The following is a 12564-nucleotide window of genomic DNA, read 5'->3' on the forward strand; positions in this document are numbered from 1 at the left end:
TTTGCTATGTGTTGTAATGTCAGGAATGGGAAATATGATATTCCTCATCTATATGAGGGATGTTTAGTCACCTCAAATTATTGGCACCCTTGATAAAGATACTAAAAATATATTGTATACTAATGCAATTGGTCAGAGTAAGAGATTTTTAACAAAAATAAAACAAAAGTATAAAAAAAGATAGGCATCTGACCATAGCACCGGTTTTAATCTGCGTGCCAATTCCGTTTAGCAAGCTCATACTGTACCTAGTGTAAAATATGCTGGTGGAGCTTTGATGTTATGGGGCTATTTTGCTTCCACTGGTCCTGGGGCATCATGAACTTTACCCATTACCAGGACATTTTAGCCTACAATTGTGTTGCTTCTACCAGGAGGCTGTGGATCTTCCAGCAAGACAATAACCCCAAGCACACATCCAAATAGTTAATTGACCACAATATCAACATTTTGCGATTGCCATCTGTCTCCAGACTTGAACCCCATTGAAAACCTGTGGTTTGAATTGAAGAGGGCAGTTCATAAGAGCAGATGAAGGATATCAAGGATCTGGAAAGATTCTGTATGGAGGAATGGTCTCAGATCCCTCCCAACGTGTTCTCCAATCTCATAAAACATGTTAGAAAAAAGTTCAGTGTTGTAATACTCACATGGGGAGGGTCCTAGAGTACTGAAAACAGGGGTGCCAATCATTTTGACATATATTTTAGATTACTTGTTAATAAACAAAATCTCTTTCTTTGACCAATTGTTAGCATAATAGAATTTCCCTGATGTTTTGAGCATACAATATATCTCAGTATTTGATATCTTTGTTTGCTCATCTTTATCACTGGTGCTAATAAGTTTGGAGGTGTGTTACAGTAACTGCACTCTGGCCATTGTGAGTCACTGCATTTTACCATAACGAAAGGTATTTAATCAGCCCTATAGTAATGTAATATCCTTGTGTGTTCAAGTATGCTGTTTGTAAAGAGAAAATGAAATAATGGGTATGGTTTTATTGTTAATGTGTATAGCAATGATCACCGTGTGTGTGTGGTGTTACCCACTGGGCACAGACGTCAGTTCAACGTCTAGTTTTGATTTACATTTGGGTGAGTTGTCAACGAATGTGAATTCAACAACAAATGGCACCATGTCATTGGATTTAGGTCAAGTGGAAACAAAATGAAATTCCCTTATTAAAAAAATAATAATAATCCAAATCCAATCAGTTTTCCACGTTGATTCAACGTCATCACATAGTTTTTGGGGAATTTATTCATCCAATTTTTGCCCAGTGGGTAGTTTGTCTCATACTTTGATTATTTTTCTGTACTAATAAATGCTGCTCTTTTTATTATTGTTATAAACACTCAACAGTTAATATTCCGACGCCGCCTTCCCCAAGTCTCCCTTCACTTTCACTGAAATGTCTTCCATGTTTCCAGCCCCATCTGATTTACCTTCAGATAGACATAAAGGTCACTGATCTACTTTTCCTACTCTGTTGCCATTGTGGCCCCCTCCATTACGTTCCCTACAGGCGTTATGGAGTAGCAGGAGATTTAGCACAAATGACCCCACACTGCCTGGCTTCCACAGCCCAGTTATCCTCGCACGTTCTCACAATGTTGCATTCATGTTTTATTAATGTCACTGAGGATTTCCACTATCAACAATATTTGGTTGTTTTGTGTTGGGTTCATTCCGATCTGTCCCTTTTCATACTAACAGTAGCGGGCACTGCCTGGAGATGGAACAGGATACGCATCACAGGAAATGCATCATGACATTAATGACACAGAATCCCACCCAAAAGCCTTACACTGAAGATAGAATCAATCTCTATATTTTAGTTCTGTGTACTTACTTCACACAGTATGGAAGGACGGCTCCCTTGCAGACGGAGATGACGCTGTTTGTTGAAGTGCACTTGGTTTTAAATTGTAATGTTATTTTTTCTTACCTTGAAAAGTCGACTCTTTCTTGTGTTTAAACAATAAATGGCTAAGATGTAAACCTTGTTTTTGGTTCATGGCTCATTTTTATAGGTTGCTGTATAATGATATACAGTGTTTTTTTCCTCCACAAAGAAACCCCAGTTGTTTATCTTGATTATAGTTCATCTTTAGATATTCTATGTCTCTATTTCATGTCTTTGCTCTTTTCTCTGTGATTTTGGTCCAATCAATTACCCTGTAAACATGCTAAAACATACTGTATTATATGGCCATCATTGCAAAATACTATAATAACTCATAAGTCCATGTTTTCCTGGTAGAGCGGATCCAAGTAGATCCGTGCATGAGAAGGACTCATTTTGGTGTGGCTTGCATGACAATACCCTATTACTGGAGCATTTCCCATCATATGCTGCTGCAAGCTATCCCATCCTTTGCCTTGATGGGCCCTTGATTACCACAGCAGAGATGAATGCATTTAAGAAAAACGGAGCACACAATAGCCCCAAATCACTCGAGGCCTCAAATTCAACTCTGGACCTTGAAGCCAGTTCCATTGCTTTTCATTTTTATTTGGATACTATTCCCCTCTAACCAGGGATCGATTTTTAGACCTGGGACACCAGGTGGGTGCAATTAATTATCAGGTAGAACAGAAAACCAGCAGGCTCCGGACCTCGTAGGGTTAGAGTTGAATACCCCTGCACTAGAGTATACGCAGCAGAGACTACACCATGACCAGCCACGCGATATGACCTGGACAGAGACCGGATCAAACCAAGCAAAAAACACTTGTGGCCAAATGAAAATGCTGATCTAACCGAATACACATTTTCAAATGCCCTAAGAAGTGCTTACTTGAGAGCTACTTTGGAATATTTTATGATCGGGCTTTGGTGTTTTTAGCCCTGGAAAATAGACTACATTCCTCACTCTAAAACCCCTTCTAGCTTGGCAATAAAGTAGTCATACTTGTCAGCCCTGTATCCCTGACACGTTAGACAGGAGCAATATAGCACACTACCCTAGTGCATTATTTTACTGGCTCAGTCTGTGCTCCACGCTTCAGCTAAATGAACTTTGGACAACAATGAACACATTGCTGTGTTTCTCCAGTGCAACAGCTGTGATACACATTTCTACTGGGGAGTTCTTTGTGATTAACCTGTCAATCCAGTGTTGGCACTATGATGAAACCAGCACAGCTTGCCACGTTGGTGAGGTGACACTGGCCCAATGTGACTTCCTCTCTTCAAGTCTGATCTCTCTTTCGCTAATTGGTCTGTGTTTGTCTTTTGACCAATCACATCAGATCTATTCAGAGCTGATCTGATTGGTCGAAGACTAATTAGTGAAAGAAAAGATCAGTATTGGGCTGCCTGTCTAAACACAGCCTAACTACAGGATTCTACTTGCTGATCGACATTGTATCACCTGACCATTAGATGGAGACAAACTTAGATGGAGCCTTGTTGAAACAAAAAAAGCTTCCACATCTCTCTCTCTCCCTCCCTCCCTGGGATCCTGAGTGGCGCAGCGGTTTAAGGCACTGCATCGCCGTGCTAGAGGCGTCACTACAGACCCGGGGTCGATCCTGGGCTGTATCACAACTGGCCGTGATCGGGAGTCCCATAGGGCGGCGCACAATTGGCCCAGCGTCGTCTGGGTCAGGGGAGGGTTTGGCCGGGGTAGGCCGTCATTGTAAATAATATTTTGTTCATAACTGACTTGCCTAGTTAAATAAAGGTTAAAAATAAGTTGCGAAGCCTTTTCACACAGCAAGCCAGCAGCCCTGATTGGATCTAAATGCTCTTTTAGGTTTAACAACATTGAAGCAGCACACACCCGGGGATGGAGCCTCTCAAACAGCATGTGTCCACCAGGACTATTGAAAAGACTCAAGTCAATTGGCCCGATTCTGATTCTGCAGAGACTCCCCGCTTTCACTGCGGCTGCTTGCACTCTGCAATTACTGCAGCCCAGCTGTAACAGTCCCCAGGGGGCCCCATATCCAGGGCCCCTGCTGAAGAAACAGGCGAGGAAAGAGTCCAGGAGGGAGAGCGGAGGTCAGAGAGTAGCAGGAGTAAAGTGGATGGATTATGTGTTGGATGCAGCAGTTTATGGATCTTTGCAGCTCAGTGTAAATCCAGGATAGCTGTATCCAGAATCTCATCAATAATCGTGTGTCAGTTAGTTCAGCTATTTGCTAGTGGTACCACAGATAGAACAATGTGACAGATATTTCACTGGATGTATAAATGTGAAGCCTCTGACTTGCCACGGACGTCCATTCAATGTTTATTCCACGTCGGTTCACATTGAAATGACGTGGAAAGAACGTTGATTCAACCAGTGTGCCCTGTGGACTCATTCCTCATTCTTTTCGCTATATTAGGGAATCAGATATCCTGAGGATCGGAATGCTGGAAGAGAGAGACTTGTCAACAGAAACCAGCGGAGGCTGAGAGGAGGACGGCTCATAATAAATGGCTGGAACGGAGAAAATGGAATGGCATCAAACACGTGGAAACTAGCCATTATCACAGCCCGTCCTCCCCAATTAAGGTGCCACCAACCTCCTGTGACAGAAACATTCCCTCGTATAGAGCTGTCATTACATCACCATCAACCCAGCGTGTTCAGACTAGGATTCATCTTTTGTGCAAGTTTTGTGTGAATATTTATTCGCTTAGGGAGGTGATGCTTCAGTGGTGCAGTATACTAGTCATATATGTCAATATCATGGGTTTCAACCTAAGACAATTATCGATGTGTCTTTCCCATAATTCCACCAAGTAAAGTTGTCAGATGTCTATTTAAATGTTTATTCTTAGTCGACTCATTTATCCCTTTCCCCTCAGGTTTATTAAGTCAAAATAACAGAGGGCTAATTTCCAAATTCAAAACTAACTCTGCGTTCTGGGTGAAACCCACATTTGGGTTAACCCAACATCCAACAGCTTCTTTCTGAATTCGGTCTTTGCAGCGATACTGTAGGTTCTCGTGTAATTATTTACAGATTTTTTATTTTTCATGTAGGCCTTTCCGCTTTTATCTTTGTCCTCTTTTTAATGACTTTATGAAATTAAAAGCACATGATGCTCCCCTTTACTCCTCGGCCTAATACTCCACGATGCTCACTTCACAAAAAACAGGGGGATGAGGGGGAGAGGGGGAGGGAAGAGGGGGAAATGCACATCTGTGGCGCAGCGCTAATTATTGGGAAATATCGGAGAGAATGGGGTTTGGAATGGATGGCCCTCAGATCCTCTTCCAACTGCCTGTGCCCGTGGTGGTGTTGCTCTTTTCATCTCCTCCTGCTCTGTTGTTTTACAGCGCTATGTGGATCCTGTGGGCCGAGGCAAGCACGCCTGTCTGATGTTTATTAAGGCGAAAGAAGAAACTGTCAGTCAGGCTTGACACAAGATGGCCGCCATGCTCCTTGGAACAGCCCATCCCTTTTAGAACTGGGGTGAGAGCATAGAATACAGATGTAGGATCTTAATTTGATCACTTTTGTTGCTGAGAATTTTGGAAAATAGAAACTTGTGGTGTATTCAAGGTTTAAAAAGGCTTCTAAAGTTTGTAATTTTCACTTTCAAATGTCAGACTTGATTAGCCCTAACGAAAAATGTATCCACACATACAAAAAGTTTCCATTAATTATAATCCACATAATATTTCACATTTCCTGTTGCTGCAGGATTATTTTCCTGCTGTAAAAAAACTGGCTCAAAATAAGATCCTACATCTGTATTGTCCCCCCCACAAAACAGTAAGGAAGAGAGAAAAAAACATGTTTTTTCTGCCCTATGGGGGAAAGCGCAGGGGAGCGTATACCTCCATCTTGGCTGTGGTGGGATGTCTGTTATTCTTTCCAAATGTTTTCATTAGATTTGTGTTGGGAAACATGCAGAGTAATGGTAATAATACTGGCAGACAGCAGTAATAATATTGATCGATTAACTTCATAGGGAACCAGTGAATTATTTCGGGAGAGCAAACATAATGTAGTCAAATTATCCACATACATAACATCCACATAAAAAGCTTGCTGTTCTGGGGTACTGTAATAGCATGTCATATAGAGGAAACTGGGGTGATTTTGTCAGACTGGCTCCGTATATGGCTTGCATATCCTCACGGACAAGGTAAGCCTTATGTGTGTTTGGATACCAATTGTGTAAAGTGACATTGAGTACTACTTACATTAAATTGCTCCGGATGTGTGCGTGTGTGTACCACCCAAATAACATAAAATAGATTCAAAGTTAGCTTGACAGGATGATGATGTTGGCAAAATACACAGTACATCTGAAAGTGAACAAGAAAGTTACAAAATATACTTCAGGGTATATAAAAATATATATCCTGTGTTTGCACACTATTATTGCCCCTGGCTGTGAGAAGCACGACTTCGGTCTATAGGGTAATAGGCAACATTCTTGCAAGATATAATCATAGCATGACCAAAGAGATGTTTGTTATAGATGTACTGTTTTTCTTTATTGTCACCTACAGTGCCTTTGGAAAGTATTCAGACCCCTTGACTTTTTCCACATTTTGTTCCGTTTCAGCCGTAAACTAAAACGGCAATCTACACACAATACCCCATAATGACAAAGGTTTTTAGACATTTTTGCTAATGTATACAGTATAAATAAAAATACAAATAAATACCTTATTTATGTAAGTATTCAGACCCTTTGTTATGAGACTCGAAATTGAGCTCAGGTGCATCCTCTTTCCATTGATCATCTTTGAGCCGTTTCTACAACTTGATTAGAGTCCACCGGTGGGAAATTCCATTAATTGGACATGATTTGGAAAGGCACACACCTGTCTATATAAGGTCCCACAGCTGAGAGTGCATGTCAGAGAAAAAAACCAAGCCATGAGGTCGAAGGATTTTAAAATTATATTTCACCTTTATGTAACCAGGTAGGCCAGTTGAGAACAAGTTCTCATTTACAACTGCGACCTAGCCAAGATAAAGCACAGCAGTTCGACACATACAACAACGCAGAGTTACACATGGAATAAACAAACATACAGTCAATAATACAGTAGAATACAGTGGCGAAGTAATTACAATATAGCAATTAAACACTGGAATGGTAGATGTGCAGAAGATGAATGTACAAGTAGATATACTGGGGTGAAATGGAGCAAGATAAATAAATAAATACAGTATGGGGATGAGGTAGTTGGATGGGCTGTTTACAAATGAGCTATGTACAGGTGCAGTGATCTGTGAGCTACTCTGACAGCTGGTGCTTAAAACTAGTGAGGGAGATATGAGTTTCCAGCTTCAGTGATTTTTGCAGTTCGTTCCAGTCATTGGCAGCAGAGAACTGGAAGGAAAGGCGGCCAAACGAGGAATTGGCTTTAGGAGTGACCAGTGAGATAAACCTGCTAGAGCATGTGCTACGGGTGGGTGCTGCTATGGTGACCAGTGAGCTGAGATAAGGCGGGGCTTTACCTAGCAGAGACTCGTAGATGACCTGGAGCCAGTGGGGTTGGCGATGAGTATGAAGCGAGGGCCAGCCAACGAGAGCATACAGGCCGCAGTGGTGGGTAGTATATGGACTTTGGTGACAAAACGGATGGCACTGTGATAGACTGCATCCAATTTGTTGAGTAGAGTGTTGGAGGCTATTTTATAAATTACGTCGTCGAAGTCAAGGATTGGTAGGATGGTCAGTTTTACGAGGGTATGTTTGGCAGCATGAGTGAAGGATGCTTTGTTGCGAAATAGGAAGCCGATTCTAGATTTAATTTTTTAATTATAAAAAGTTTTTTAAAGTATTATAATATATATTTTGGGGGGACATAAAATACTCTTAAAAACACCAAAATGAGCTCTAAGTGATTTTAGTTTAATAAATCTCTTCCCAAGTATTCCCACACATAATAGAGAGACGTGATCATTTACAAATGTAAGCAAGGTTTGAAATGATTATGTTTTAGTCAAACATTATATCTGTTTGGGCTTCTTACAGTCAATATGCAGTCTACAAATTATTTGTAATTATAAACTGGGTGGTTCGAACTCTGAATGCTGATTGGCTGACAGCTGTGGTATATCAGTCTGTATATCACGGGTATGACAAAACATTTATTTTTACTGCTGTAATTACGTCGGTAACCAGTTTATAATAGCAATAAGGCACCTTGGGGGTTTGTGGTATATGGCCAATATACCACGGCTAAGGGCTGTATCCAGGCACTTCGCGTTGTGTCGTGCATAAGAACAGCCCTTAGCCGTGTTATATTGGCCATATACCACACCCCCTCGGGCCTTATTGCTTAATTATGTTCTGGCCCCCCGACAAATTGCTCAAGAAAAAGACGGCCTGCGGCTGAACCTAGTTGATGATCCCTGCTTTATTGCATTAGATACCAGAGCTGGAGAGTATTTTAACATGCTTGTTATCTCGTTTTACTAATCCTGTAAAAAGGCTAAGTGGTGAGGCGGTTTCTCAGAACGGCTCTAAGAAGAAGGGTTTTACGCCCCGAGAGTGAATGTCAATTCTTGTCTGTTCGGCAGCTGAACGCTGTTTGTACTTTCATGGCTAATTAGAATACCTCGCTATGTATTCTGGGAGATTATGACACTCCATTGGAATGTGTTGACTTTCTCTGGGTTCGTATTCATTGATATGTACCATGCTTCCTATAGATAAGATTTGGGCGGGCCATGCTGCTAGTCCTTATACTTTCTCAATTTGGCTTTGGGTGTATACTTGTCCTCCCTATATTTGCTCAGGTTGGCTTGGGCAAGGAATATTGAAAGCTTGAAAAAACACAGTCAGGGAATATTTGTCGGGAGAAGAAATACTTTGGAAATACCACGTCGTACATTGGACCTGAGGGTTCAATAACAAAATGCCCTGGATCGTGTTAGCTTAGTGAAAAAGGACCAATTCAGTATCTCTCTGGCATACCACAGGCATACCACTATATGGACACACACACATGAAAAAATAATACAGTTTACTATAGAATTCTGTAGTAAACTGTAGAATACTATACTACACACTGTACTATCCCTCGATTATGTGTAGTACTTACTATGGAGTGTGCTATAGTATTATCCACTAAAAAACACTGTAATACATACTACAGCAATGTCCGCAAAAACACTACAGTCCGCAAAAACAGTAAACTTCTTTGACTATAGTAAAAACTGCAGTATTTAATTAGCATATACCCATATCGGAATTTGTGCCACCCAGAAGTGAGAAACCTACATGCCCAGTATACACCATATATTGTGTTCCCTACAGGTTATAGAAAAGAGCAGAAGCTCTGAACTGTCCGTTCATACCCCAGTCCTACCTACAGGTAATGGAAAATGTTATCTTTTAGTATTTCTGAAGGAGAATGCCTCTACTTCTATTGTATGTCAAAAAATAATAAAACAATTTAGTAAATACTACAGTAATTTCCGCTAAAAACACTACAGTAAATATTACCGTATACTACAATCTGCAAAAACACTACGTTAACTACTATAGTATATAATACAATTGTATTTTACTACAGTATGTATACTATAGTTAACTGTAAATACTACAATAAAGTCAGCAAAAACACTATAGTGAATGACATAGTATTTATAGTGCATTCGGGAAAGTATTCAGACCTCTTGACTTTATCCACATTTTGTTAAGTTACAGCCTTATTCTAAAATTGATAGAATATTTTTTGTTACTCATCAATCTACACACAATACCCCATAATGACAAAGCGAAAACTAGTTTAGAAATTTTAGCAAATTTATTACAAATAAAAAAATATATCTTATTTACATAAGTATTCAGACACTTTGTTATGAGACTTGAAATTGAGCTCAGGTGCATCCTATTTCCATTGATCCTCCTTGAGATGTTTCTACAACTTGATTGGAGTCCAGCTGTGGTAAATTCAATTGATTGGACATGATTTGGAAAGACACACACCTGTCTATATAACGTCCCACAGTTGACAGTGCATGTCAAAGAAAAAATGTCCCAAGGTTCCCAGGAACACAGTGACCTCCATCATTCTGTAAAATGGTATATAATCAGCTTGATCAGCTTGATCAGATTGGACCTTCTTTTTTGATATTTTCAGTTGTATTGTTAACAAACACGCCCCCATAAAGAAAATGAGAATGAAAAACTGGGTCAGCCCCTGGTTTCGACCGTGATCTTGCAGAGTTACTCCACCTCAAGAATTGCATTTGGCGAAAGGCTCGGTACACGCATACTCAGGCTGACTGGCTCTCGTTCAGGCAAATGAGAAATAAGTGCACTCAGGCTATCCGGAAGGACAAAGTGAGTTACCTTAAGAAGCGATTCTCTCTCTGTGGGTCTAACCCCAAGAAGTTCTGGAAAACGTTAAAGACCTGGAGAATAAACCCTCCTCCTCACAGCTGCCCATGTCCCTTAAAGTTGATGATGTGGTTGTTACTGACAAGAAGCACATGGCTGAGCTCTTTAAATCACCACTTCATTAAGTCAGGATTCCTATTTGACCCAGCCATGCCTCCATGCCTGTCCAACATTTCCTTATCTCCCACCTCTTCTAATGCGACTATCCCCGATGCTTCTCCCTCTTTTCCCCCTGACCCTCTACAAAGTTTCTCCCTGCAGGAAGTAACTGAGTCCGAGGTGCTAAAGGAGCTCCGTAAACTTGACCCCTGTTATGGGATTTTTATGAATAATGACTAAATTATGTATACATTTAACTTAGAACTATAACTAAACAGAATACTACTCTGTTACTGTATGAATGTATGAATCTTAATATAATCATAATACTGAATATAACGTGTGTAGTTTTAGTCAAGAATTAGAACAAGGACTTTCTGTTCCTTGTTAGAAACGAATGGAGCTATCGTCAGACTGGCTGGAATACTGTGTTCCTTACAGGACATTCTGTCCCCACCCAGGGAGGGGAGAGACCATGGCTTTGTAGTAGATTGTATAACAGGTGGCGGACAATGTATGTGAAGAGGACTTGTGAACTATGTTACCATTGTATCTGAGAGGAGGAGGGACGTTTATGACGAAATGTGAGGCATATAAACCAATGTACCGGAAATGATAGGCAGAATGTTCCGTAAATAAACATTTGACTATTGTAGACTGGGCCTCTGTCTGTTTTTATTTCTATCGGTATTCTCTTAACACCCCCAAAAAACATCTGGATCAGATGGTTTAGACCCTTTCTTCTTTAAGGTTGCTGCCCCTATCATCGCCAAGCCTATCGCCTACCTTTTTAACCTGTCTCTCCTTTCTGGGGAGGTTCCCATTGCTTGGAAGGCAGCCACGGTTCAACCTTTATTTAAAGGGGGAGATCAAGCTGATCCTAACTGTTATAGGCCTATTTCTATTTTGCCCTGTTTATCAAAAGTGTTGGAAATATGAAAGTGTGAATATATGGAAAAAAACTGCCGACCTTGATGTATTTATGCTTTCTGAAACCTGGCTTAAAAAATGTATTACAGGCCTCCCGGGTGGCGCAGTGGTCTAGGGCATTGCATCGCAGTGCTAGCTGCGCCACCAGAGTCTCTGGGTTCGCGCCCAGGCTCTGTCGCAGCCGGGACCGGGAGGTCCGTGGGGCAACACACAATTGGCATAGCGTAGTCCGGGTTAGGGAGGGTTTGGCCGGTAGGGATATCCTTGTCTCATCGCGCTCCAGCGACTCCTGTGGCGGGCCGGGCGCAGTGCGCGCTAACCAAGGGGGCCAGGTACACCGTGTTTCCTCCGACACATTGGTGCGGCTGGCTTCCGGGTTGGAGGCGCGCTGTGTTAAGAAGCAGTGCGGCTTGGTTGGGTTGTGCTTCGGAGGACGCATGGCTTTCGACCTTCGTCTCTCCCGAGCCCGCACGGGAGTTGTAGCGATGAGACAAGATAGTAATTACTAGCGATTGGTTGGATACCACGAAAATTGGGGAGAAAATGGGATTTAAAAAATAAAATAAATAAATAAATCTATTACAGACAAAAATATTGGCATAAATGGTTACAATGTTTATTGTACAGATGGTAAATCTAAGGGTGGTGGTGTTGCTGCATACGTAAAAGACAAGTTCTCGCCAGTTGTTCTGACTTCTGTTACTAAACCTAAGCAATTTGAATATCAGTCTTTGAACCTAAACCTTGGCTCATCTTTAAATATGATTTTATCTTGTTGTTATAGACCTCCATCTGCTACTGTTGGCTCTCTGGATTGTATTTTCGAATTGATATAACAGAATGTTAATTCTGAGTTTGTCCTGATGGCTGATCTGAATCAGGATTGGTTAACATCTAGCTCTGATCAACTCAAAATTCTATGCAATACCTATAATCTCACTCAGATTGTCAACAGTGTAACTAGGTTGAATATAAAATCATCATCTGAAATCCTCTTTGATTGATTTGATCTTAACCAATACTCCTCATCGTTTTAATGCTTCCTGTATTTTTTCAAATGACATAAGTGATCACTGTGCTATTGCCTGTGTGAGAGATGGAAAAATTCCTAAGAAATCTCCACGTGTCATTACGAAAAGAAACTGGAAGCGGTTTGATATTCAAGGTTTTTTATATTTTTTACATATAGCATTGAATGGAATAGAATGGAA

Source organism: Salvelinus fontinalis, chromosome 1 (assembly GCF_029448725.1).
Source record: "Salvelinus fontinalis isolate EN_2023a chromosome 1, ASM2944872v1, whole genome shotgun sequence".
Lineage (NCBI taxonomy): Eukaryota > Metazoa > Chordata > Actinopteri > Salmoniformes > Salmonidae > Salvelinus > Salvelinus fontinalis.